General features: G+C 43.8%; 1 non-coding gene across 1 annotated transcript; it reads right to left on the bottom strand.

The window, feature by feature from the left end:
• Positions 1–2,519: 2,519 nt before the first annotated feature.
• Positions 2,520–2,657, bottom strand: LOC119935177. The gene has a single exon (XR_005453099.1). It is a non-coding gene; the product is annotated as a small nucleolar RNA SNORA7 (small nucleolar RNA).
• Positions 2,658–25,271: the final 22,614 nt, after the last annotated feature.

Here is a 25,271-nt window from a genome sequence, read left to right on the forward strand (position 1 = left end):
TGACTTCAAAGGAATCCCAAGGTCAGAAGGTTAGAGAAATCTGATCTGGGAAAAATAAAGACAGGATTGTCTCATACAGCAGTGCTATAAAAATTCAACCAATGGTATTTACTGAGCACTTACTGTGTGCAGAACACTGTATTAAGTGCTTGGGGGAGTATACTAACTATATGTTCTCCATGCACAAGGATCTTACAATCTAGAGGGGAAGACAGGCATTAAAATAAATTACAGATGGGAAAATGGCAGCCCATAAGGATTCTAGACTGTGAGCCCATTGTTGGGTAGGGACCATATCTGTATGTTGCCGACTTGCACTTCCCAAGAGCTTAGTACAGTGCTCTGCACACAGTAAGCACTCAATGAATACGACTGAATGAATAAATATGTTCATAAGTGCTGTGGGATTGGGAATGGAGTGCTGCAGTGCTCAGCACAGGGAATATGTCTATCAACTGTTATGTTGCTATATTGTGGTCTCCTAAGTGCTGAATAAATACTGAATAAATGCTGAATGTGGGTTTTGTTGAGGGCTTACTCTGTGCCAAGCACTGCTCTTAGTGCTGAGATACACGATAATCATGTTGGACACAGTCCCTGTTTCACATGGGCTCACAGTCCAAATCCCCATTGTACAGACAAGGTAACTGAGGCACGGAGAAGTGAAATTACTTGCCCAAGGTCACACAGCAGACAGGTGGTGGAGCTGGAAGTAGAACCCAGGTCCTTCTGATCCCCAGACCTGTGCTCTATTCACTAGGCCATGCTCCTTCTCGTGACTGATTAAGGGTTCAGACCAAAGTGTATAGATGGTGCAGAAGGGAGAGTGAGTAGGGGAAATTAAGGTGTAATCAAGAAAGACCTCTCGGAGGAAGTAGAATTTTGGGAGGTCTCTGAAGGTAGGGAGAGGAGTGGACTGTCAGATATGAAGGGTAAGGACGCTCCAGGCCAGAGGGAGGATGTTTGTGTCTCAATGCAAAGAGGACAGGCTTTGAAGTCAGAGATCATGGGTTCAAATCTCAGCTCTGCCAACTGTCAGCTGTGTGACTTAGGGCAAGTCACTTAACTTCTCTATGCCACAGTTACCTCATCTGTAAAATGGGGATCAAGACTGTGAGCCCCCTCCACAGGACAACCTGATCACCTTGTAACCTCCCCAGTGCTTAGAACAGTGCTTGGCACATAGTAAGGGCTTAACAAATGCCATCATTAATTATTTGTTGGCGAGATGGGTGAAACTGAGGTACAGTGAGTAGATTGGCATTAGAGGAGTGAAGTGGGTATGCTGGGTTGTAGTAGGGGATTTAAGCAAGGTAATGTAAGAGCAGGAAACCTGACTAATGATTGAATGCCTTAAAGTTGATGGAGAGAACTTTCTGTTTGATTCAGAGGTGGTTGGACAACCATTGAAGGATTTTAAGGAGTGGGGTGACGTGGACAGAAAAACCGTAAATTACAGCAATAGAAGTGAAAAGAAGCTGAAGTTCTGAAGGTGTGGGCTACAGAGGAATATATATCTCTCTCTGGGGTTCAAAGGAAAATATCTGGGCCAGTACCCCAGAAGCTTCAACTTTATTTGGAAACACCTTTGTCACACCAAGTTCAAATTCAAGAGAAACAGCCTGAATCGTTGAAATTTAGTCCATTTTCTCCTATTAGGTTTCTAAGAAATTGAGGACGAAAGTTCTCTTCCTACCTGGAGTTTTCTTGGGTGTTATCAGTGGAACTGAGAAGTAGCGTGGCTCAAGGGAAAGAGCATGGGCTTTGGAGTCAGAGGTCATGAGTTCAAATCCCGGCTCCGCCAACTGTCAGCTGTGTGACTTCGGGCAAGTTACTTCACTTCTCTGTGCCTCAGGTTCCCTCATCTGTAAAATGGGGATTAAGACTGTGAGCCCTCCGTGGGACAACCTGATCACCTTGTAACCTCCCCAGTGCTTAGAACAGTGCTTTGCGCATAGTACGTGCTTAATAAATGCCATTATTATTATTATTATACTCAGACTCCTTCCCTTGCTTCTGAGGATCAGTGATGCATCTGAAGGTCATGAACCATGGGGGCACAAATCAATCAATCCTTAGTAATCATTTACTAAGCACATTCTATACGGCACTAAAGTGCTTGGGAAAATACAATACAGCAGACTTGATAGATGTGTTCCCTCACCATAAGAAACTTACAGTCTACCGGGGGAGACACACACTAAAATATATTAGGAATAGGGGTAATAATAGGGTAAGGAGTATAATTCAGAATGGTGCCAGTTCATCAATCCCTATTATTGAATTCCTACTTCTTGTTCTTATGCTGTTGAGTCGTGTCCTACCCATAGTGACGTCAAGGACACATCTCTCCCAGAATGTCCCACCTCCATCTTTAATCGTTCTGGTAGTGGATCCATAGAGTTTTCTTGGTAAAAAATACAGAAGCTGTTTACCATTGCCTCCTTCCGCGTAGTTAACCTGAATCTCTGCCCTCGACTCTCTCCTATGCCACTGCTGCCCAGCACAGGTGAACTTTGACTTGTAGCAGACTGCCTTCCACTCGCTAGCCACTGCCCAAGCTAGGAATGGAACAGGTGGGCCTCTGCTTGACTCTCCTTCCCATAGTCGAGGCTGGTAGAGGACTGGAAACTCTTCAGGTGCGACCATGAGAGATGGAATTACTACTACTATTACTATTAATAATAATTGCGGTATTTATTAAGTGATTTCTATATGCCAAGCACATGCTAAACCTTGGGGAAGATACAAATATAATCAGATTAGGCCCATTCCCCACTTTTTGTTGTTGTTGTTGTTGTTTTAATGGCACTTGGTAAGTGCTTACTATGGGCCAGGCACTGAACTAAATTCTAGGGAAGAGACAAGATAATTAGGTTGGACACAGACCCTGTTCCACATGGAGTTCACAGTCTAAATCAGAAGGAGGAGGATTTAATCCCCGTTTTATAGATGAAGTAACTGAGGTACAGAGAAGTGAACTAATTTGCCAAAAGTCACATAGAGTCAGGATTAGAACCCAGGTCCTCTGGCTCCCAGTCCTGTGTTCTCTTCACTAGGCAGTGCTGCATCTCAGAGAAGCAGTGTGGTTCAGTGGAAAGAGCCTGAGCTTGGGAGCAAGAGGTCATGGGTTCTAATCCTGGCTCTGCCACTTGTCAGCTGTGTGACTTTGGGCAAGTCACTTAACTTCTCTGGGCCTCTGTTCCCTCATCTGTAAAATGGGGATGAAGACTGTGAGCCCCACATGGGACAACCTGATCACCTTGTATCCCCCTCAGCACTTAGAGCAGTGTTTTGCACAGAGCGCTTAACAAATGCCATTATTATTGTTACTATTCTCCATCCTCATTCCCCATACCCTGTCCTCACAGATCAAGGGGAAGGGAGAACAGGAATTTAATCCCTTTTTTAAAGATGAGGAAAACAGAAGCACTGAGCAGTTAAATGATTTGCCTGAAGTCACACTACAGGCCAGTAGAGGAGCTGGGATTAGAACCCAGGTCTCCTAATTCCCAGTCTTGTGCTCTTCCCACTAGGGTATACTGCTCTTCTACTATGTGCCAAGCATTGTACTCAGCCTTTATGAGGGTTTAATAAAGCTAAAAGACACAATTCTGCCCTCAAAGTCTTTATTATCTAACTGGAGAGACTGTCAGACACAAGCTTATTTACAGTTAGGGGAAAAAAGAGAGATTTTTCTGAGTATAACAAGAAACTGAAAAGATAAGTGATTAAATAGGTTCTTAATGAGCAGAGAATTGATAGAAAATATCCATAGGTGCAGTGGGCAGCTGTGAATGCAAAGACTGAGAGCCCCTTGAGGGACAGGTGCAATCAATCTATCAATCATATTTACTTAGTGCTTACTATGTGCAAAGCACTATACTAAGCACTTGGGCGCAGTTGGCACTTCCCAGTACTTAGTTCAGTGCTCTGTACTTAATAAGTACTTAAAAAATACTATTGCTATTATAATAACAATTGTGCTATTTGTTAAATGCTTACTATTTGCCAGGCACTGTACTAAGCACTGGGATGGATACAAGCAAATCGTGTTAGACACAGTCTCTGTCCCACATGGGGCTCACATTTTCAATCCCCATTTTACAGATGAGGTAACTGAGGCACAGAGAAGTTAAGTGACTTGACCAAAGTTACGCAGCAAAACGGCAGAGTGAGAATTAGAACCCGGGTCTTTCTGTCTCCCTAGCTCGTGCTCTATCCACTAGCCCACGCTACTGCTACTACTACTATGACTACTACCACTGGCAGGAACAATAGTACTAAGGAGTGCACCTTTGGTACACTTTGGAAAGTAAATTGTACTTTCCCAAGTACTTAGTACAGTGCTCTGCACACAGTAAGTGCTCAATAAATATGATTGAATGAATGAATACAACACACAGTTCTAGGTATGTGGGAAATGCTGAATAAAAAAGTGACATGTTCCCTGACTGCAAAGAGCTTACCATCTAACAAGGGTATGGTCACAAAGACATTAGTACAGTGCTAAGCGCTTAGTACAGTGCTCTGCACACAGTAAGCGCTCAATGAATACGAGTGAATAAATGAATGTACAGGAATGGTCAAACTGGCAGAACATCTGAGTAAACGAATTAACAAAAGTAATGAAGGTGGATAAATGACCTGCGGAAGAGATAATTAGTTGTAGTACTAATAGTATTCATTAAATGCTTACCATGAGCAGAGCACTGTACTAAGTGCTGGGAGAGAATATAGAGGAAGGAATAATACATAGTCCCTGTCCCTCCAGGAGTTCACAATCTAAAAATTAAATGAGGACTGCCCCCACTCAATCAATCATATTTATCAAGCTGTTTCTGTGTGTAGAGCACTTGGGGGAGTATTATAATAATAATTGTGGTTTTGTTAAGCGCTTTCAATGTGCCAGGCACTGTACTAAGTGCTGGGCTAGATACTAGGTTGGACACAGTTCCTGTCCCACATAGGACTCACAGTCTTAATCCCCATTTTCCAGATGAGCGAACTGAGGTTACTGCATCAGCTTCCTCCCTGCCTCCATTCCTTCCCACCTCAGCCCCTACTTCATTCTGTTGCCCAGAACATTTTCAAAAAAAGGTCAATCCACATATTCCCACTCCTCAAAAACTTCAACGGTTGCCCAATCACCTCTGCATCAAAGAGAAACTCCTAATTAAGGTTAGGGCTAGGCTTTAAGGCAGTCAATCAGCTAGCACTTCCTACCTTACCTAGATGATTTCCTATTACAACCCAGCTTGCACACTTTGTTCCTCTAATGTACCTCAATCTCCCCTGTCTCACCGCCGACCTGTCACCCACATCCTCCCTCTGGCCTGGAACTCCTTCCCCCTTCATATCTGACAAACCCAAGACTCTATCCACCTTCAAAGCCTTTTTAAAATCACACCTCCAAGTATCCTCCCCAGATTAGGTCCTGATTTTTTCCATTTGCTCTCCATTCTCCATCACCTGTACACTTGGATCTGTGCCTCTTCAAGACTTGATATTTGCCCAGGCCCACACTACAACACTAAATTACATATCCCTATATTCTCCCATTCCACTAACCATAATTTATTTTAATGTTCCTCTCCTCTTCGTGACTGTAAGCTCTTTGTGGGCAGGAAACATTTCTACCAACCACACTGTACTGTTCTCTTCCAAGCAAGGGGTAGAATGTGAGGCTCACAGTAAATGCTCAATAAGCACCTTTGATGCATTGAATGATTAATACAAGACCCAAATCCCAGTCAAATCCATCTGTTCCTGTAGAGAGATGAGGCTCATGTCCCCCAAATACAGAGTAATGCAATTTTTTAAAAAGCTCAAAAAATCTCATCATTTCAAATAGAGCTTGGCACATAGTAACTGCTTAACAAATACTATTTAAAAACACACACACAGAGCATCTCTCTCCCTCCTTCCCTCCCGTTGCCAGGTTTGGCAATGACAAGTCTGTATCCATGAGCTACACAATCAGTCTTTCGGTCTATGTGGGAGAGCCAACAGGCAAATTTCTCCTTAGACCAAATCCTGAACATTTCACTCTACCAAGCAACAGAACCCAGGAACAGTTAAGACAGCTATGTATGTGGTGAAAAAGCTTGGATGAGGAGAAGGAAACAATGGTTAACCTTACTGAAATGTATAAATCGGTGGCAGGCTAGAAGTCAACGACTCAGAGGAAAATGTTTATAAGAGGTCTTTAATGTTCGATCACAGCTGCAAGCCTTGCCTTGACATCTTTTATTGGTAATTGGGAATGGCTAGAGAGAAGTCAGACTTTTGCAATCAACATGTGTAGGGGGTTTTCTTTTCTCCTTTCAATTTACTGGTCTGGTCCTTTCCCTACTGTATTCCTTTAGATTGCTGAGGAGGCAAAGATGCTCACAGATGACAGAGCAAATGAGCTTCCTAGGTGCCAATAATAATGATGATAATGGTGGTATTTGTTAAGCACTTAATAATTGTGGTATTTGTTAAGTGCTTACTATGTGCCAGCGCTCTGGTAGATACAGCTAATTGTCCCTGTCCCAGATGGGGCTCAAAGTCTAAATCCCCATTTTACAGATGGGAAACCGAGGCAAAGATCAGTGAAATGACTTGCCTGAACTCACACAGCAGGCAAGCGGTGAACCCAAGATTAGAACCCAGATCCCCTGTTCGCAGGCCTGTGCTTTTTCACTAGACCGCCCTGTAGATATTCATTCATTCATTCAATCATATTTATTGAGTGCTTACTGTATGCAGAGCACTGTACTAGATATGGGATAGAGACAGTGTCTCTAGAAGAATGGATTAGCGGTTTGTTATTGCTCAGGAGTGTGCAGGCGGAAATCTCAGAAATACTAAGTAAGGCTTGTTTTATAGCACTGACTAGCTTCTCGGAAGTTTCTTTGAAAGAGAATTTCTATAGAGTGGCGGTGTTTTTGTTGGTGGTGATTTTTTTTGGTTTTTGTTTTTTTTAATCACGTAAAACATTAAAGGAGAATCATTGTGACCAATCAGACCAAAAAAGCTCGGCGCTGACACCCAGTGGAGAGAAGGGATTTCTAAATCTTTCTCTGGGACTTGTTCATTAAAACTGATCACCCTCTGGTATTTAGCAGGTAAAATTACTTTTATAATTTTAATTATACACTAGAGGTGAGCATAAGGAAATACCACCTAGAAACCATCCTCGCCCCTGCGTGAGCCTTCTAGACTGTGAGCCCACTGTTGGGTAGGGACTGTATATGTTGCCCACTTGTACTTCCCAAGCGCTTAGTACAGTGCTCTGCACACAGTAAGCGCTCCATAAATACGATTGATTGATTGATTGATTCAAAGTCCTACTGAGACCTCACCTCCTCCAGGAGGCCTTCCCAGACTGACCCATCCCCAGACTTCTCCATCCCCCATCTTACCTCCTTCCCTTCCCCACAGCACCTGTATATATGTATATATGTTTGTACATACTTATTACTCTATTTATTTATTTTACTTGTACATATCTATTCTATTTATTTTATTAGTATGTTTGGTTTTGTTCTCTGTCTCCCCCCTTTTAGACTGTGAGCCCACTGTTGGGTAGGGACTGTCTCTATATGTTGCCCACTTGTACTTCCCAAGCGCTTAGTACAGTGCTCTGCACACAGTAAGTGCTCAATAAATACGACTGATTGATTGCTACCAAACTGGTCTAAGGACTTATATCCTGCATCAGCCACTTTGATGAGTTCCCCATTCCACTTCATACTCTACTCCACTGCCTTGATAATTTATCTAAGAACTAATTCTGTGTACCCCTTCCCACTCTTCAGAAACCTCCAGTGGCTACCCATCCGTCTCCTCACAAAACAGAAGCACCTTACCATTGGCTTCCAAGCCTTACTGAAGGCACCTCTCCCAGAGGCCTTCCCCGACTAACCCTTCCTTTCCTCTTCTTCCACTCCCTTCTGCATTGCCCTGACTTGCTCCCTTTATTCATGCCCCCAACAGCCCCAAAGCACTTATGTACATATCTGTAATTTATTTATTTAAATTAATACCTGTCTCCCCCTCTAGACTGTAAGGTCACTGTGGGCAGGGAACGCGTCCGCTTATATTATATTGTACTCTCCCACATGCTTAGTATAGTGCTCTGCACACAGTAAGTGCTCAATAAATAATTGAATCAATGAATAAGCATTCCCCTTCCTACTTCACTTCTCTCCCAATACAACCCAGTGCACACGCTTCAGTCCTCTAACAGCAGTCTACTTATTGTGCCTCCCCATTTCATTTGTTTCACCGTTGACTTCTAATTCACATTCCCTCTTTACTGGAACTCCCTCCCCCTTCATATCCAACAGACCACCATGCTCCCCATCTTCAAAGACATGCTAAAAATATATTAATCAATAAATGATATTTATTGAGCACTTTGTGCAGAACACTGTAGTCAGTGTTTGAGAAAGTACAATAAAACAGAGTTGACAGACATGCTACCTGCCCACAAAGAACTGATAGTTGATTTCTCGTCCCATCTCCTCACAATATTCTTCTACTCTTCTTTGGTACCTATACACCGTACATTTGGGTCCATATCCCTTAAACACTTTGATACCCCACCCACAGCCCCATGGCACTTATGTACATATCCTTATGCTCTGCCACTTCCCCATGGCCAGGGCATGACTCTATCTACATGGGCATAGGGTGAGCAGAATAAAGGAGTTAACATGGTCATAGAAAGAGCAACAGTATTTTTTGTCCAAAAATATTTCAGACATGTTGAACAATCAATCAATCAATCAATCAAGGGCATCTATTGGGTGCCCACTCTGTGCAGAACACTGGGCTAAGCTTTTGGAAGAGTGTATTATAGTTGGGGGACATGATTCTTGCCCACAAATAACTTACAATCTAATCGGGAGAGAACAAATTTGTGAAAGGTAAATGGCTCAAAGGGGTGTGAAGGGGATGGAGGTGGGGAGAAATGGAACATTCTGGTAAAGTTAGGTGATAATTATGGCATTTTAGAAAACCAAGTTCCAGATTGGCCCTGAGTAAAGAGATCAACCCCTGCCCCTACCCTCAAGCCATGAGGGTGCCCTGAAATAATCTTGCCACTGGTCCACCCTAATGGGGTCAGCTGAATATGGTTAGTTTGATCCCTTCCTCAGAGGGTTAATGGCAAACTGTGTCGAGTTCTTTGGCAATCTCAGCTACTTTTGTTTGTTTTATTGGGGAATGCAGGGGTGTGGAGTGTTGGAGAGAATTTTCTTTAAGGCTTTGACAGGAACTCCTATCATGGTATAATAATCAAAGGGAGAAATCAATCAATCAATCATCATACTTACTGAGTGCTTACTGTGTGCAGAGCACTGTACTAAGCGCTTGGGAAGTACAAGTTGGCAGAAATGAAGACCATATGTCACACTGTAAAACGATGTCTCAAAGCACTTATATTAGGAATACATACTAGGACTTGATCAAGCTAGAAGAGGAGCAGTCCAGGGAGTTGGGAGATCTGATGAAGGAGAGGGTTGTTGAGGGAGTGTGACAGCCTTCTCTCCTTCCTCAAGTCATTTGGCTAGGGTTCCAGTTCAGTATGTTGGAAGGCAGCATACATCTGTAGCTGAGGAGAGATAGCCATTTACTCCAGTGTCTTTCCCATAGTAAGCGCTTAACAAATGCCGTTATGATTATTATTATTATTCTCCTGGACAAGTAATTCCAGTTTGTTTAACTTCCCCTCATAAATCCGAATTTCCAACCATTTAAGTGCCCTAGTGGTTCCTCTGTGAGATTTTTTTTTTGGCATCCGTAAACTCCAGAGCCTGAATTTAGGGAGAATACTCTCACTCTGAGTAAGAGTGAGACTAGGAAGACTCCTTGTCTTCCCTCCCAAACTCTGCCCTCTCCCTGACTTTCCCATCATTGTTGATGGCACTACCATCCTTCCCATCTCACAGGCCCGCAAACTTGGTGTCATCCTCGACTCCGCTCTCTCATTCACCCCTCACATCCAAGCCGTCACCAAAACCTGCCGGTCTCAGCTCCGCAACATTGCCAAGATCCGCCCTTTCCTCTCCATCCAAACCGCTACCCTGCTCGTTCAAGCTCTTATCCTACCCCATCTGGACTACTGTATCAGCCTCCTCTCCGATCTCCCACCCTCTTGTCTCTCCCCGCTTCAATCCGTACTTCACGCCGCTGCCCGGATTGTCTTTGTCCAGAAATGCTCTGGGCATGTTACTCCCCTCTTCAAAAATCTCCAGTGGCTACCAATCAACCTACGCATCAGGCAGAAACTCCTCACCCTGGGCTTCAAGGCTGTCCATCACCTCGCCCCCTCCTACCTCACCTCCCTTCTCTCCTTCTCCAGCCCAGCCCGCACCCTCCGCTCCTCTGCCGCTAATCTCCTCACCGTGCCTTGTTCTCGCCTGTCCCGCCATCGACCCCTGGCCCACGTCACCCCCCTGGCCTGGAATGCCCTCCCTCTGCACATCTGCCAAGCTAGCTCTCTTCGTCCCTTCAAGGCCCTACTGAGAGCTCACCTCCTCCAGGAGGCCTTCCCAGACTGAGCCCCCTCCTTCCTCTCCCCCTCCTCCCCCCTCCATCCCTCCCACCTTACCTCCTTCCCTTCCCCACAGCACCTGTATATATGTATATATCTTTGTACATATTTATTACTCTATTTATTTATTTTACTTGTACATATTTATTCTACTTATTTTATTTTGTTAATATGTTTTGTTCTCTGTCTCCCCCTTCTAGACTGTGAGCCCACTGTTGGGTAGGGACCGTCTTTATATGTTGCCAACTTGTACTTCCCAAGCACTTAGTACAGTGCTCTGCACACAGTAAGCGCTCAATAAATGATTGAATGAATGAATGAATAAAACGTGAGCATTAGTTCATTCCTTGTGAGTCAACATTTCACACACCACAATATAGTATCTGTTACTTGAAATATGACCACGTCACTGACTCTCACTTACTTTGGGGTCCACTGGGAACCCTAGATTTTTTTTTTTCCATTTTGCCTATCAATCCCTTTGCCTCTCACTTTTGTTCCTGATGTGACCCATTTCTACTGTTCAGGAATTCCCACGGGACACAGAGGAGGCTTGGAATGTAGTGCCAATGGTTGAGCCTGAAATGGTTTCTGTAGCGTCGAAAAGTGGTCTTAGAAATTCAACTACATCTTCTAAGCACACAGTTAGTACTCTACAAATAAACATCAACTAAACAAGGGGCATAGAAGAGCAAACACCAGAGGTCTGAAGAACTAAGTGGTTGTTCCCACCAAACAGCTGTTCAGACTCTGGTCTCTAAGACGAACATTACGGAGAAATCTTACACCTTGCCTCTTCCAACACACACAAATCTCACAGCCAGACTCAGACACCAAATTGACAGTTCTGGAAAATTTTTTTCAGAATTAAAGCCCTGGGTTACACCATAATTGCAAAATACACACCCAAACCAATTCAAACCAAACATAATGTCCATTTCCTTGTCGAGGAGAAAACTCTGGTCTTGTAGCTTAAAGGGGAGGAAGCATCCACCCCCTTAGCATGTACGTACACATGTAGAATCTATTGTATAGGCAATTAATTCATTTTGATAAACTCACTGGTAGAATTGTTTATTGTTGTCTCTACCATTAGAGTGTAAGCAACCTGAGAGCAGAAGACAGCTTCGATTGTATTTTCCTAAGTGTTTAGCACAGGGCAGGGCACCCAAGGAGTAAATAATACCTTTATTACCAGTACTACTTAATCTGGCCTTGGAAACAAATTCAGAAATTTCCCAGACCTCATTTTTTTTTCCTTACCATCCCCATAGGACATCAAAAAATAAATTGTCATTAACCACTTCCTGCCAATGGTTATCGTATGATGCCTATGCAGATGACACCCAAATCTACATCTTCAGCCCTGATCTCACTCCCTTCCTCCAGCCTCGCATCTCCTCCTGCCTTCAAGACATTTCTACTTGGATGTCCTCCTATTGCCTCAAACTTACATGTCCAAAACAGAGCTCCTTATCTTCTCGTGCAAACCCTGTCCTCCCAGTGACATTCTCATCACTGTAGATGGCACCACCATCCTTCCTGTCTCACAAGCCCATAACTTTAGCGTTATCCTTGACTCCTCTCTGTCATTTAACCCACATATTCAATACATCAGCAAATCCTGTTGGCCCCATCTTCACAACATTGCTAAAATCCACCCTTTCCTCTCCATCCATACTGCTACTACATTAATTCAATCACTCATCCTATCCCTCTTGAATTACTACATCAATCTCCTAGCTGACCTCCCAACCTCCTGTCTTTCTCCACTCCAGTCCATACTCCATTCTGCTGACCGGATCATTTTCCTTTAAAAATGTTCAGATCACGTATCCCCACTCCTCAAGAACTTCCAGTGGTTGCCTATCCACCACTGTGTCAAAAAACCCCTCCTCACCATTGGCTTTAAAGCAGTCCCTCACCTTGTCCCCTCCTCCAACCCAGCCTACACACTGGGTAGGGACTGTCTCTATATGTTGCCATCTTGTACTTCCCAAGCGCTTAGTACAGTGCTCTGCACACAGTAAGCGCTCAATAAATACAATTGATTGACTGATTGATTCAGTCCTCTAGTACTAACCTTCTCACTGTGCCTCAATTTCACCTGTCTCACCAACACCAACACTTTTAGTCTCTGGCCTGGAATGCCCTCTCTCCTGTAATCTGGCAGAGCCTTACTGAAGGCATATCTCCTCCAAGAGGTCTTCCCAGACTAAGCCCCACTTTCCCTCGTCTCCACTCCTTTCTGCATCGCTCTGACTTGGTCCCTTTGCTCTCCCCGCCTCCCAGACTCAAACCATTTATGTACATATCGGTAATTTTTATTTATCCCTTTGCTCTTTCCCCTTCCCAGCCCCAAACCTGTAATTTTATTTATTTGTGTTGATGTCTGTCTCCCCCACTCTAGATTGTGAGCTCGTGGGCAGGGAATGTCACAGATGTTATTATATTGTACTTTCCCAAGCACTTAGTATAGCGTTCTGCGCACAGTAAGCACTCATTAAATACGATTAAATGAATTAATGAATGACTATAATCGTGGTAAAGCAGCAGCATGGCCTAGTGGATATAGCACTGACTAATTCTAATCCTGATTCCACCACTTGTCTGCCATATGACCTTAGGCAAGTCACTTTTCTGTGGCTCAGTTATCTCATCTGTAAAATGAGTCTCACATCGGACATGGATTGTATCCAATCTTGTATCTACCACTTAGAACAGTGTCTGGCTCATGGTAAGTGTTTAACAAATACCCCTTTTCTGAAAAAAAAGTCTGGGAATCAGGACATTTGGCCTCTCATTCCATTTCAGCCCCAAACTTGTGTGACCTTCCAAGCCAGCGTCACCATAATCTCTTCACCTTCTTACCTCCAGTCTTAGAAGTAATTGTGGTATTTGTTAAGCACTTACTATATGCCAGGCACTATATTAAGCACTGGGGTGGGGTGGGGTGGGGGACAAGCAACTTAGGTTGGACACAGTCCCTTTCCCACATCAGGCACATCAGGCTCATGGTCTTAATTCCCATTTTACTGCTGAGGAAACTGAGGCCCAGAGAAGTGAAGTGACTTGCCCAAAGTCACACAGCAGACAAGTGGCAGAGCTGGGATTACAACCCATGACCTTTTGATTTCTAGGCCTGTGCTCTATCCACTAGGGTCATGCTACTTCTCAGTCGCACTGATTCTTAGTAGAGTACTTGGCACATATTAAACACTTAACAAGTATAATAATAATTATAATATTGGTTGAGAGAAAATTGCTGTAGAAAATGCAAGTGCCACATAAACTCAAGGCACCCCCTCAGTTCTCTGGTAACACAGGGGCTGCATTCTCAAGAAACCTCTGAAATATCCCAGGAATGACACTGCACGAGGGTGAATGACAGTTTCTTCCAACACTTCATCTCCCTGTTCCCAGAAAAACATTCCCTAATCTGCCTGCATATTCCATCCAAAGTGTCTTGTGAGAATAAATGTTGTGGCATTCATTCAGTACCGTTTACTGAGCTATACAACAGTATTTGAGCACCTTCAATAGTCTGTATTTAGTGTTACAATAGCATTTATTGAGCACCTACAATTGTAATAGTAATGATGGCATTTGTTAAGCGCTGTTCTTATCGATGATCAGGTTGTCCCATGTGGGGCTCACAATCTTCCTCCCCATTTTACAGATGAGGGAACTGAGGCTAAGTTAAGTGACTTGTCCAAGCTCACACAGTAAACATGTGGCAGAGCCGAGATTAGAACCCATGACCTCTGATTCCCAAGCCTGGGCTCTTTCCACTGAGCCACGCTGCTTCTCTGCTTCTTGTATTTCCCCGAGAGCCTACAGGCACTGGACTAAGCAGAGCTGAGCCTCCTGCAGCTACTTTTTCAACCGCTCTTTGGAATATCTGATCCAAGGTGCTGTTGATCTGATGGATGAGCAGCTCCCAGATTTCCTCCCCCTGCCAGGCAGGTAGCCACTGATTAGGAGCTAACTTTGTTATCTGATCCATCTGATGCCCGCTCTGTTCCCTGGAAGGGGCCGAGGAACACATGCCGCAAACATTAATGAGACCCGTCCCCGTGATTTGACGGGAAGCCGGGCCATCCATCTCTAGAGTCCCTCCAACAGATGGGATGGGAAGCCAGGCTGAGGAGGGGGCTTGGGGAGTGGGGATGGGAGAGCTGAGTAGCTGGAGAAAGTTTCCTGGGCTAGTTCTCACAGGAAGACAACTGTCATCTTGAGGTGAACCACAGGCATGGTCTCCATAGTGTTGCTTCGCTGGGCCTCGAGCTTGGAGAGCGACCTCTCGGCTTCCCCGTGTCTCCTACAATCCGCGATTCCCGTCATGCCCAGAGTGTGTCATTTCCCACGAGTGCCTCCCCGCTCCTGCCATCTGCCGTGATTTATAGAAAATGGGGCATGATTAATAGCCCAGTCAACGCTGAGTGAAGCCATTTTCTTTCATTTACCTGCTCTCTGACCTCCCGTCGCAGGCCCAGACAGGAGTTGGGGAAGTGTATTAATCATGCACTTAAAAAATATTTAAAAGAGGAGATGGGCTGGAGCTCAATCCTTTTTAATGGACTCATTTTCGACTGAGGGTGTGTATGCTAATTAGGAGATAAAACAAACTGGCTGTTTGAAATGTAAATGAGTCGATAGAGAGACTTCTTGTTTGGTCCTTTACTGCTGCCTAAATGATACTCTAAATCCTACTTCTCCCTGCCACTTCTCTCATCTATTTTTTATGCTCTAAAACTGAGAAGCATCAGTTGTTGTTTTATTTAAAGGTATTTGTTAAACACTTACTATGTGTCAGACACTCTACTAAGTTCTGGGATAGAATAATAATAATAATGATTATATTTGTTAAGCACTTACTATACGCCAAGCACTGTTCTAATCACTGAGGTAGATACAAGGGAATCAGGTTGTCCCACGTGGGGCTCACAGTCTTAATCCCCATTTTGCAGAGGAGGTAACTGAGGCACAGAGAAGTTAAGTGACTTGCCCAAAATCACACAGCTGACAAGTGGTGGAGCCAAGATTAGAATCCACAACCTCTGACTCCCAAACGTGGGCTCTTTCCACTAAGCCACACAGCCACACTGCTTCTCTAATCATCTAAAGATAATCATTCATTCAATCGTATTTATTGGGCGCTTAATGTGCACCAAGCATTGTACTAAGCTCTTGGGCGAGTACAATATAACAACAGACATTCCCTGCCCACAGTGAACAACCTAGAGGGGGAGATAGACTTTAATATACATAAATAAATGGCCGTTATTGGGTAGGGACGTCTCTATATGTTGCCAACTTGTACTTCCCAAGTGCTTAGTACAATGCTTTGCACACAGTAAGAGCTCAATAAATACGATTGAATGAATGAATGAAATAAATTTTAGGTATATACATATGGTTTGTGGGGATGGGAGGAAGGATGAATGAAGGGAGCAAGTCAGGAAGATGCAGAAGGGAGTGAGAGGAGAGGAGAGGAGGACTTAGGAAAGGCTTCTTGGAGAAGATGTGCCTTCAAATCAGGTTGGACATAGTTCCTTTCCCACATGGGGCTCACAGTTTAAATTCCCATTTTAAAGATTGAGGTAACTGAGGCACAGAGAAGCGAAGTGACTTGTCCAAGGCCAGACAGCAGACAAGTGGTGGAGCAAGAATTAGAACCCAGGCCCAAGCTCTATCAACTAGGCCATGCTGCAAAAAGTAGACAAGTCAATACAAAAGAAGAAGGCTGGAAGCATGGAAAATTGGCACATTTTCTCACACATAGGTGAGTCCCAGGCTCTTCATGGACCCTACAGTTGAGAAATTCAAAGGAGACTCTTATCCTTAGACTAATCCATCCCAGAGTCGATGGCCTTATCTATGAGGAAACCCACTTGCCCCATGCAGTCCTGGGACCACCTCCCATAGCCAGGGTTGACAATTAGTGCACCTAGTAGATAGCGCACAGGCCTGGCAGTCGGAAGGGCTGAGTTCTACTTCCCGTTCTGTCACTTGCTTACTGTGTGACCTTGAGTAAATCTCTTAACACTTTCCTCATCTCTAAAATGGAGATTCAATGCCCGTTCAATTCCTTTCCTCTTTTGCCGCTCCCTTTATTCATTCCCCTTCCCAGCCCCACAGCACTTACGTACATATCAATCAATCATACTTATTGAGCGCTTACTGTGTGCAGAGCACTGTACTAAGCGCTTGGGAGTACAAGTTGGCAACATATAGAGACAGTCCCTACCCAACAGTGGGCTCACAGTCTAAAAGGGGGAGACAGAGAACAAAACCAAACATGATAACAGAATAAAATGAATAGATATGTACAGGTAAAATAAATAAATAGAGTAATAAAAATGTACAAACATATATATTTGCAGGTGCTGTGGGGAAGGGAAGGAGGTAAGATGAGGGGGATGGAGAGGAGGACGAGGGGGAGAGGAAGGAGGGGGCTCAGTCTGGGAAGGCCTCCTGGAGGAGGTGAGCTCTCAGTAGGGACTTGAAGTATTTATTTATATTAATGTCTGTCTCCTCCTGTAGAACGTAAGATCACTGTGGATAGTGAATGTGTCTATTTATTGTTACATTGTACTTTCCCAAGGGCTTAGTACAATGCTTTGCACAGAGTAAGTGCTCAATAAACACGATTGGATGAATGCATGAATCTCTCTTAGATTAAGCCCCTCATGGGACAGGGACTGTGTCAGACCTGACCATCTGGTATCTACCCCAGTGCTTGCCACTTAGCCACCACTTAAATCCCACATTTATTTTTATGTTTTAATGGAATTTTTTTAAGCGCATACTACATGCTAGGCACTGTATTAAGCACCGGGTAGATGCAAGATAATCAGGTTGTTCACAGTCCATGTCCCACGTTGGGCCCACAGTCTTAAACCCCATTTTACAGTAAAAGAAACCAAGGCACAGAGAAGTTAAATGACTACTTGCCCAAGGTTGCACAGCACAGAAGTGGCAGAGCTGGGATTAGAAACTAGGTCCTCCGACTCCCAGGCCACACTGCTCTTCTTGTTACTATGATCGTCATTGAAATAAAAGCTCCTTACGGATTATCCAGTCATTTCTCTAGGATGGATTAGTCTAAGGAATCCCCTGGAGAAATCTTCCTGGAGAAAATCCTAGTTTGGCCTAAATCTGTATGGAGCAAACCTAAAGTTTGGTTCCAGCCACTGAGGGAGGGTTGTGCCACCCAGACAAGATTTGGGTGGCAACATGGACTAGTGGAAAGGACTGGAAGTCAGAGGACCCGGAATCTAATTCTGGCTCTATCACTTGTCTCCTGTGTGACCATGGGCAAGTCATCTAACTGCTCTGTATCTCAGTTTCCTCATCTATAAAATGGGGATTCGATAGGTGTTCGCCCTTCTAGACTGCGATCCTCATGCGGGACAGGGACTCGGTCTAACCTAATCAACTTGCATCTATTCTAGAGAAGCAGCGTTACTCAGTGGAAAGAGCATGGGCTTTGGAGTCAGAGGCCATGGGTTCAAATCCCGGCTCTGTCAATTGTCAGCTGTGTGACTTTGGGCAAGTCACTTAACTTCTCAGGGTCTCAGTTACCTCATCTGTAAAATGGGGATTAAGACCGTGAGCCCCCCATGGGACAACCTGATCACCTTGAAACCTTCCCAGCATTTAGAACAGTGCTTTGCACATAGTAAGTGCTTAAAAAAATACCGTCATTATTATTATTATTATTATTCCAGCACTCAGTATAGTGCTTGACATAGTAAGAGCTTCAATACCATAAAATACGTTTGAGGAGTTGCACATCACTGGTCTTGCCTCCAAGTTCATTACCCCTGAGTAATCAGTCACATCTCTGCAAGAGCGAAACAATTCACCCTGAAGGCCTTCCGTGAAACAACCCGGGATTTGACACCATCATCATCAATCGTATTTATTGAGCACTTACTGTGTGCAGAGCACTGTACTAAGCGCTTGGGAAGTACAAGTTGGCAACATATAGAGACATATATAGACACCAGTCCTTCCACACACTCTTCAGTCAGGTAGGACCTGAAAGAATCAAGCAGTGTTGCCCAGTGGAAAGCACCTCAGGATTGACAATCAGGATAGTTGACTTCTAATCTCTGCTCTGCCTCTTGTCTGCAGTTAAATGCCTCTTCTCTCTCCCCTTTAGACTAAGTCTCATAAGGGACTGTGATTGTGTCTGCACCGCTTATCTTTTGTTATTTGTCTCCCCTGCTAAGCTGTAAACTTACTGCGGGCAGTGAATGTGTCTGTTATATTGTTTTGTGGTACTCTCCCAAGAGCTTAGTACAGTGCTCTGCACACAGAAGGTGTTCAATAAATATAATTGATTGATAAGTAGCACTGACTGATGGATCTTGTATCTACCCAGATGCTTAATACCCGGTAGGTACCTAGTAAGCATTTAACAAATTCCACTATTATTATTATTGGACAGTGCCTTTTAACCCCAGGAGAATGGCATGCGTGCTTGTGACATATCAATTGTGTTGGGAAGCAGCGTGGCTTGGTGGATAGAGCATGGATCTGAGAGCCAGAAAGACCTAGGTAATAATCCTGGCTCTGCCACTTGTCTGCTGCATGACCTTGGGCAAGTCATTTCATTCCCCTGTGCCTCAGTTATCTCATCTGTAAAATGGAGATTATGACTGTGAACCCCACGTGGGCCATGAACTGTGTCCGACCTGATTAGCTAGTATCTACCCCAGGGCTTAGTAGGGTGCCTGGCACATAGTAAGAGAAGCAGTGTGGCTCAGTAGAAAGAGCCTGGGCTTTGGAGTCAGAGGTCATGGGTTCAAATCCCAGCTCTGCCAATTGTCAGCTGTGTGACTTTGGGCAAGTCACAACTACTCTGGGCCTCAGTTCCCCCATCTGTAAAATGGGGATTAAGACTGTGAGCCCCCCGTGGGACAATCTGACCATTTTAAGCGCTTAATAAACGCCATTATTATTTTATTATTATTCACAAGTACCATAAAAAAAAGAGAGTGACAATTTCTGGACTGTCGTCCTCCAGAAACATTTGGCCACTGTCAGCCATAGAGCAGGTGGGGTGTTGTTCCACTGGCCTAGGAAGAGCTAGTTATTTCTTCCAGGTAATCTCTTGCCTTCAGCTGTTTTCTCCTAGGTCTTCCCTGCATAGCTTTCCCTCACCTATATGATAAATGGCTTTGCCCCACGTGGAAGGGGAGGGGCTCAGAGGGCAATGCAAAAATCAGTGTTAAGCCCTACTCTGTCTGACATCTTTATTAATGGCCCAAACAGGAAGATAAGTCACATGTTAATTACTTTTGCAGGTGTTACTAAATTGGGAGGTGGAGCGGAGAGGAGAGAGCAGTAGTAATACAAATGGATCCTGAGAGGTTAGAAATAGAACCTATTTCTAGGTTCACGCTGAGAAGCAGCATGGCTCAGTGGAAGGAGTACGGGCTTGGGAGTCAGAGGTCCTGGGTTCCAATCCCAGCTCTGCTACTTGTCTGCTGTGTGACTTTCGGCAAGTCACAACTTCTTTGGGCCTCAGTTACCTCATCTGTAAAATGGGGATTAAGAATATGAGCCCCACGTGGGACAATCTGATTACCTTGTATCCCCCCAGAGCTTAGAACAGTGCTTTACAAATAGTAAGTGCTTAGCAAATACCATCATTATTATTATTAAATAGGGGTAGGGAGTCATCAACTCAAAGACGGAGGAGTATTTCATTTTGAGACTCCGCTATGATTTATCTTTTCTCCACTGGATGAAGAGTTCTCTAAGGGTAGAGCAGGGCCTTCCGGACTCCCATGGCACCACGGACCACATGGCTTCTCCATAAATAGCCACCAGCAATGCTCTTGGGCCAGTGGAGGGACAAAGGGACCAGGAGAATATCCTTTGCAGAAAAGAAGTAACGTTGCCTAATCAATACAGCACAGGCCTGGGTAAATTGTCAGCTGTGTGACTTTGGGCAAGTCACTTAGCTTCCCTGTGTCTCAGTTACCACATCTGTAAAATGGGGATTAAGACTGAGCATCACCTTGTAACCTCCCCAGCGCTTAGAACAGTGCTTTGCTTGTAGTAAGTGCTTAATAAATGCCATTATTATTATTATTATTACCTTGGAGGGTTCTAATCCTGGCTTCATCACTTACTTCTTGCGTGGCCTTGGGCAAGTCACAACGATAAATGGGGTTTCAATACCCGTTCTCCTACTTACACTGTGCATTCCACTTGAGATGAGGACTGTAAGAACCTGATTAAGTTGTATATACCCCAACACTTAGAATAGTGCTTAATAACAATTGTGGTAATTGTTACGCACTTACTATGTGCCTGGCACTGTGGTGTATACAAGCAAATCAGGTTGGACACAGTCCCTGTCCCATGTAGGGCTCACATTCTCAATCCCCATTTTACAGATAAAGTAACTGAGGCACAGAGATGTAAAGTGACTTGCCCAAGGTCACACAGCAGACAGGTGGAAGAGCTGGGATTCGAACCTATAACCTTCCTAATTCCGGGCCTGTGTTCTATCCATTACACAATTCTGCTTCCACTATGCTATGCTGACACATGGTAACACTTAACAAAAAAGCACTTACCTCCTCTAATGCTAAGCTTCTAGATGTACCTCTCATTCATTTATTCAATCATCTTTATTGAGCGCTTACTGTGTGCAGAGCACTGTACTAAGTGCTTGGGAAGTACAAGTCAATAACATCCTGTCTCTGACCAGAAATGCCCTCCCTTTTCATATATACAGTCTCCCCAGCTTCAAATCCTTATTGAAGACACATCTCCTCCAAAAGGCCTTCCCTGACTAAACCTCACCTTTCTTCTTCTCCCACTCCCTTCTGCATCACCTTCACTTGCTCTATTTATCCCACTTCCCAGCCCCACAGCAATTATGTATGTATCTGTAATTTATTTATATTAATGTCTGTCTCCCCCATTAGATTGTAAACTAACCTCCTCACTGTGCCTCATTCTCGCCTGTCCCACCGTCAACCTCCGGCCCACATCCTTCCCCTGGCCTGGAATGCCCTCCCTCCACACATCTGCCAAGCTAGCTCTCTTCCTCCCTTCAAAGCCCTACTGAGAGCTCACCTCTTCCAGAAGGCCTTCCCAGACTGAGCCCCCCTTTTCCTCTGCTCCTCCCCCACTCCCTATCAGCTCCACTCCCTCCTCTGCCCTACCCCTTTCCTCTCCCCACAACATTTCTGTATATTTGTACATTTTTATTTTATCAATGATGTGTATGCATCTATAATTCTATTTATCTATTTTGATGGTATTGACACTTGTCTAATCATTTCGTTTTGTTGTCTGCCTCCCCCTTCTAGACAGTGAGCCCACTGTTGGGTAGGGACTGTATCTGTTGCCGAATTGTACTTTCCAAGTGCTTAGTACAGTGCTCTGCACACAGTAAGTGCTCAATAAATATGAATGAATGAATAAATAAGCTTCTTGTGGGCAAGGGATGTGTCTGCATGTCTATTATTATATTGTACTCTCCCAAGCATTTAGTACAGTTATCTGCACACAGAAAGAGCTCAATATGCCTGAGTGAATGAATGAAATACCATAATTATAAAAGAATGAGTCTAAAGCCAGATTCAACTTCAAAACATAACATTCAATAGTATTTATTGAACCCCTACTGTGGACAGAACGGTGTGCTGAATAGTTGGGAGAGTACAGCTGAGTTAAAAGACACACAAGCCCTGTCATTCATTCATTCATTCAATCGTATTTATTGAGCCTCAAGGATTTTGTGGTCTAGCTTGAAAGCTGTTCACATTGGTCTATAGAGAGGAGAAAAAAAAATGAGGAGTAAAAAATGGTTATATGGAACATATAGTTGCCCCCAACTATGTTCAATAATTTTAAGATTAATCAACCTGTCAATGATATTTATGGTGTAGTTACTGTGTGCAGAGCACTGAGAAGCAGCATGGCTTAGAGGAAAGAGCCCAGGCTTGGGAATCAGAGGATGTGGGTTCTAATCCCCATTCCACCACTTGCCTGCTGTGTGACCTTGAGCAAGTCATTAATTTCTCTGGGCCTCAGTTCCCTCATCTGTAAAATGGGGATTAAGACTGTGAGCCCCAAATGGGCAACCTGATTACCTTGTATCTACCCCAGAGCTTAGAACAGTGCTTGAAACATAGTAAGCACTTAGCAAATACCATAATTATCATTATTATAACTAAGCCATTGGAAGAGTGCAATGCAACAGTGTTGGTAGACATGAGACTTTGAGCTCGTTGTGGGCAGGGATTGTCAGTATTGTTGTATTGTACTTTCCTAAGCACTTAGTACAGTGCTCTGCACACAGTTAGTACTTAATAAATATGATTGATTGAATGAATAATAATAATAATGGCATTTATTAAACGCTTACTATGTGCAAAGCACTGTACTAAGCGCTGGAAGGTTACAAGGTGATCAGGTTGTCTGTCCCTGTGGGGGTCACAGTCTTCATCCCCATTTTACAGATGAGGTAACTGAGGCCCAGAGAAGTGAAGTGACTTGCCCAAAGTCACACAGCTGACAGTTGGTGGAGTCCGGATTCGAACTCATGACCTCTGACTCCAAAGCCCAAGCTCTTTCCACTGAGCCATGCTGCTTCTCTAATGAATACCCACAGTGAGCTTACAGTCTATATGGGGAGGCAGATGTTAATATAAATAATGTACATAAGTGCTGTGGGGCTGAGGGAAAAATGAATAAAGGGTGCACATTCATTCAGTCATATTTATTGAGCACTTACTGTGTGCAGAGCACTGTACTAAGTGCTTGGAAAGTACAATTCGACAACAAATAAAGACAATCCCTACCCAACAATGGGCTCACAGTCTAGAGTCCAAGTGTGAGGGTGATGCAGAAGGGAGTGGGAAAAGAAGAAATGAGGGTTTAGTGGAAAGTCGCTAAGCACTGATGGAGATACGAGATGATCCAATCCGACATAGTCCCTGTCCCATAAGGGCCCTACAGTGTAACAGGGAAGGAGAGAGGTATTATCATCATTATTATTGTTAAGAGTTTAATATGTGTCAAGTAATGCTCTTATTGCTGGGGAAGACATAAGTTAATCAGGTTGAACACAGTCCTTGTCCCTCTTGAGGTTCACAGCTTAAAGCAGGAGAAAGAACAGCTTTTTCATTCAAATTTTGTAGTTGAGGCACAGAAAATTTCAAGCACAGAAAAATTAAGTGACTTGCCCAAGGTTGAACAGCAAGCAATTGACAGAGTTGGGATCAGCACCCAGGGCCTCTTGGACTACCAGGCCTGTGTTCTTCCCACTAGGCCATGCTGCTTCTATAAAAACATTTCTTGAAAAGTTTAGGTACATGTTTCATAGTCACATTATAATGATACTGAAGCCTATAATTTTCTTAGAAGTATTTTGCCCATTTAAAATGCAAAAAAACCCCAACAACCCACAAATCTCTACACAGTGAAAGAAAATTGTGCCCAAATTAAACAGTATAGAGAACGGGAAAGCCGAATGAACTCATTTTAAAACGTATGACCACTAGAAATACATAAATCATAAAAGGCATAAGCTCAACACATTTATCTAGTGATATTAAAATGACTATAGCCCCATTTTACAGGTAAAAAATGGAGGCAGAGGAAACTTCAGTGACTTGACCAAGGCCAGAGAGCAGGAAAGAGATAAAAATAATAATAATGATGGTATTTGTTAAGCACTATGTGCCAAGCACTGTTCTCCCTGAGGTACAGGGACTTTGTATCTATCCCAGCACTTAATACATTGCTTGGCATATAGAAAGAGTTTAACAAATACCATTAAAAAAAATTGGCAGAGTCAGAACTAGACCCATTGTCTTTTACCTCCCAATCCTTTTCTTGCTTTTCTCCCTAGTCCAGATAACTATCGCATTTTGTAGTTCTCTGATGGTCATTGCAAGCAAATGGTGCACCCAAAAGCATTGAATTCCAGGGTCTGGCAAAGACGTTCAAAAATTCTCTCAATCCCTTCTCCTCCCAGAAGGTACAGACCTAGTTGGTTCGCATTGCTTCTCGACCTGAGAGAGTGGTTATTTGCAATATTTAAGAAATTATGGGAATAAAAAAAAATTGTTGCTCCTTTTTTCCCTGGGACGCTATTATATCCATAGGCTTTAGGGAAGCATTTCCCAAAGCAGTTCTTGGGGATTTATTGGAAGGGGAATATTTTACCAGAGAGCGGGAATTGGAGCCATCTTTCTGTCACCTTAGAAGGGACTGGGTTGGCAGATGATTAAATTTCTATAAATGTGAAGGATAAAAATGCAAGTTAATTTTTCCAGAAAGAAAATCCTTGAAACTTCACCTGGATGATTAGTAGCAGCTTTAAATTCCAAGGGAGAAAGGAGGTGTTGAGCATGAGAAATAACCATGCAAAGGGCATGCGTCGCCACCATAAAGTTAAAGAATTATTACTGCATCAGCATCTGGGTCTCTGGGAGCTGTCAGATCTTTTAGGAGGTGAGGGGCGGGGGTGAGCCACTGATGACAAACGCTTCAGCAGAAAAAACTGAGCAAGGGAATTGGGGCTCAGCACTCCTCTAGAAGATCATCACCCCTTTCCTACTGTTTCGCCCCTGGAAAGTACTCCAATTAAACCCCCTCCCCCCCCCCCCCCATCTCCTCCCTTTGGCATTTTTTAATGGTATTTATTAAGTGCTTACTATGTGCCAGGCACTGTTCTAAGAAA

Source organism: Tachyglossus aculeatus, chromosome 1, assembly GCF_015852505.1.
Source record: "Tachyglossus aculeatus isolate mTacAcu1 chromosome 1, mTacAcu1.pri, whole genome shotgun sequence".
Taxonomy (NCBI): domain Eukaryota; kingdom Metazoa; phylum Chordata; class Mammalia; order Monotremata; family Tachyglossidae; genus Tachyglossus; species Tachyglossus aculeatus.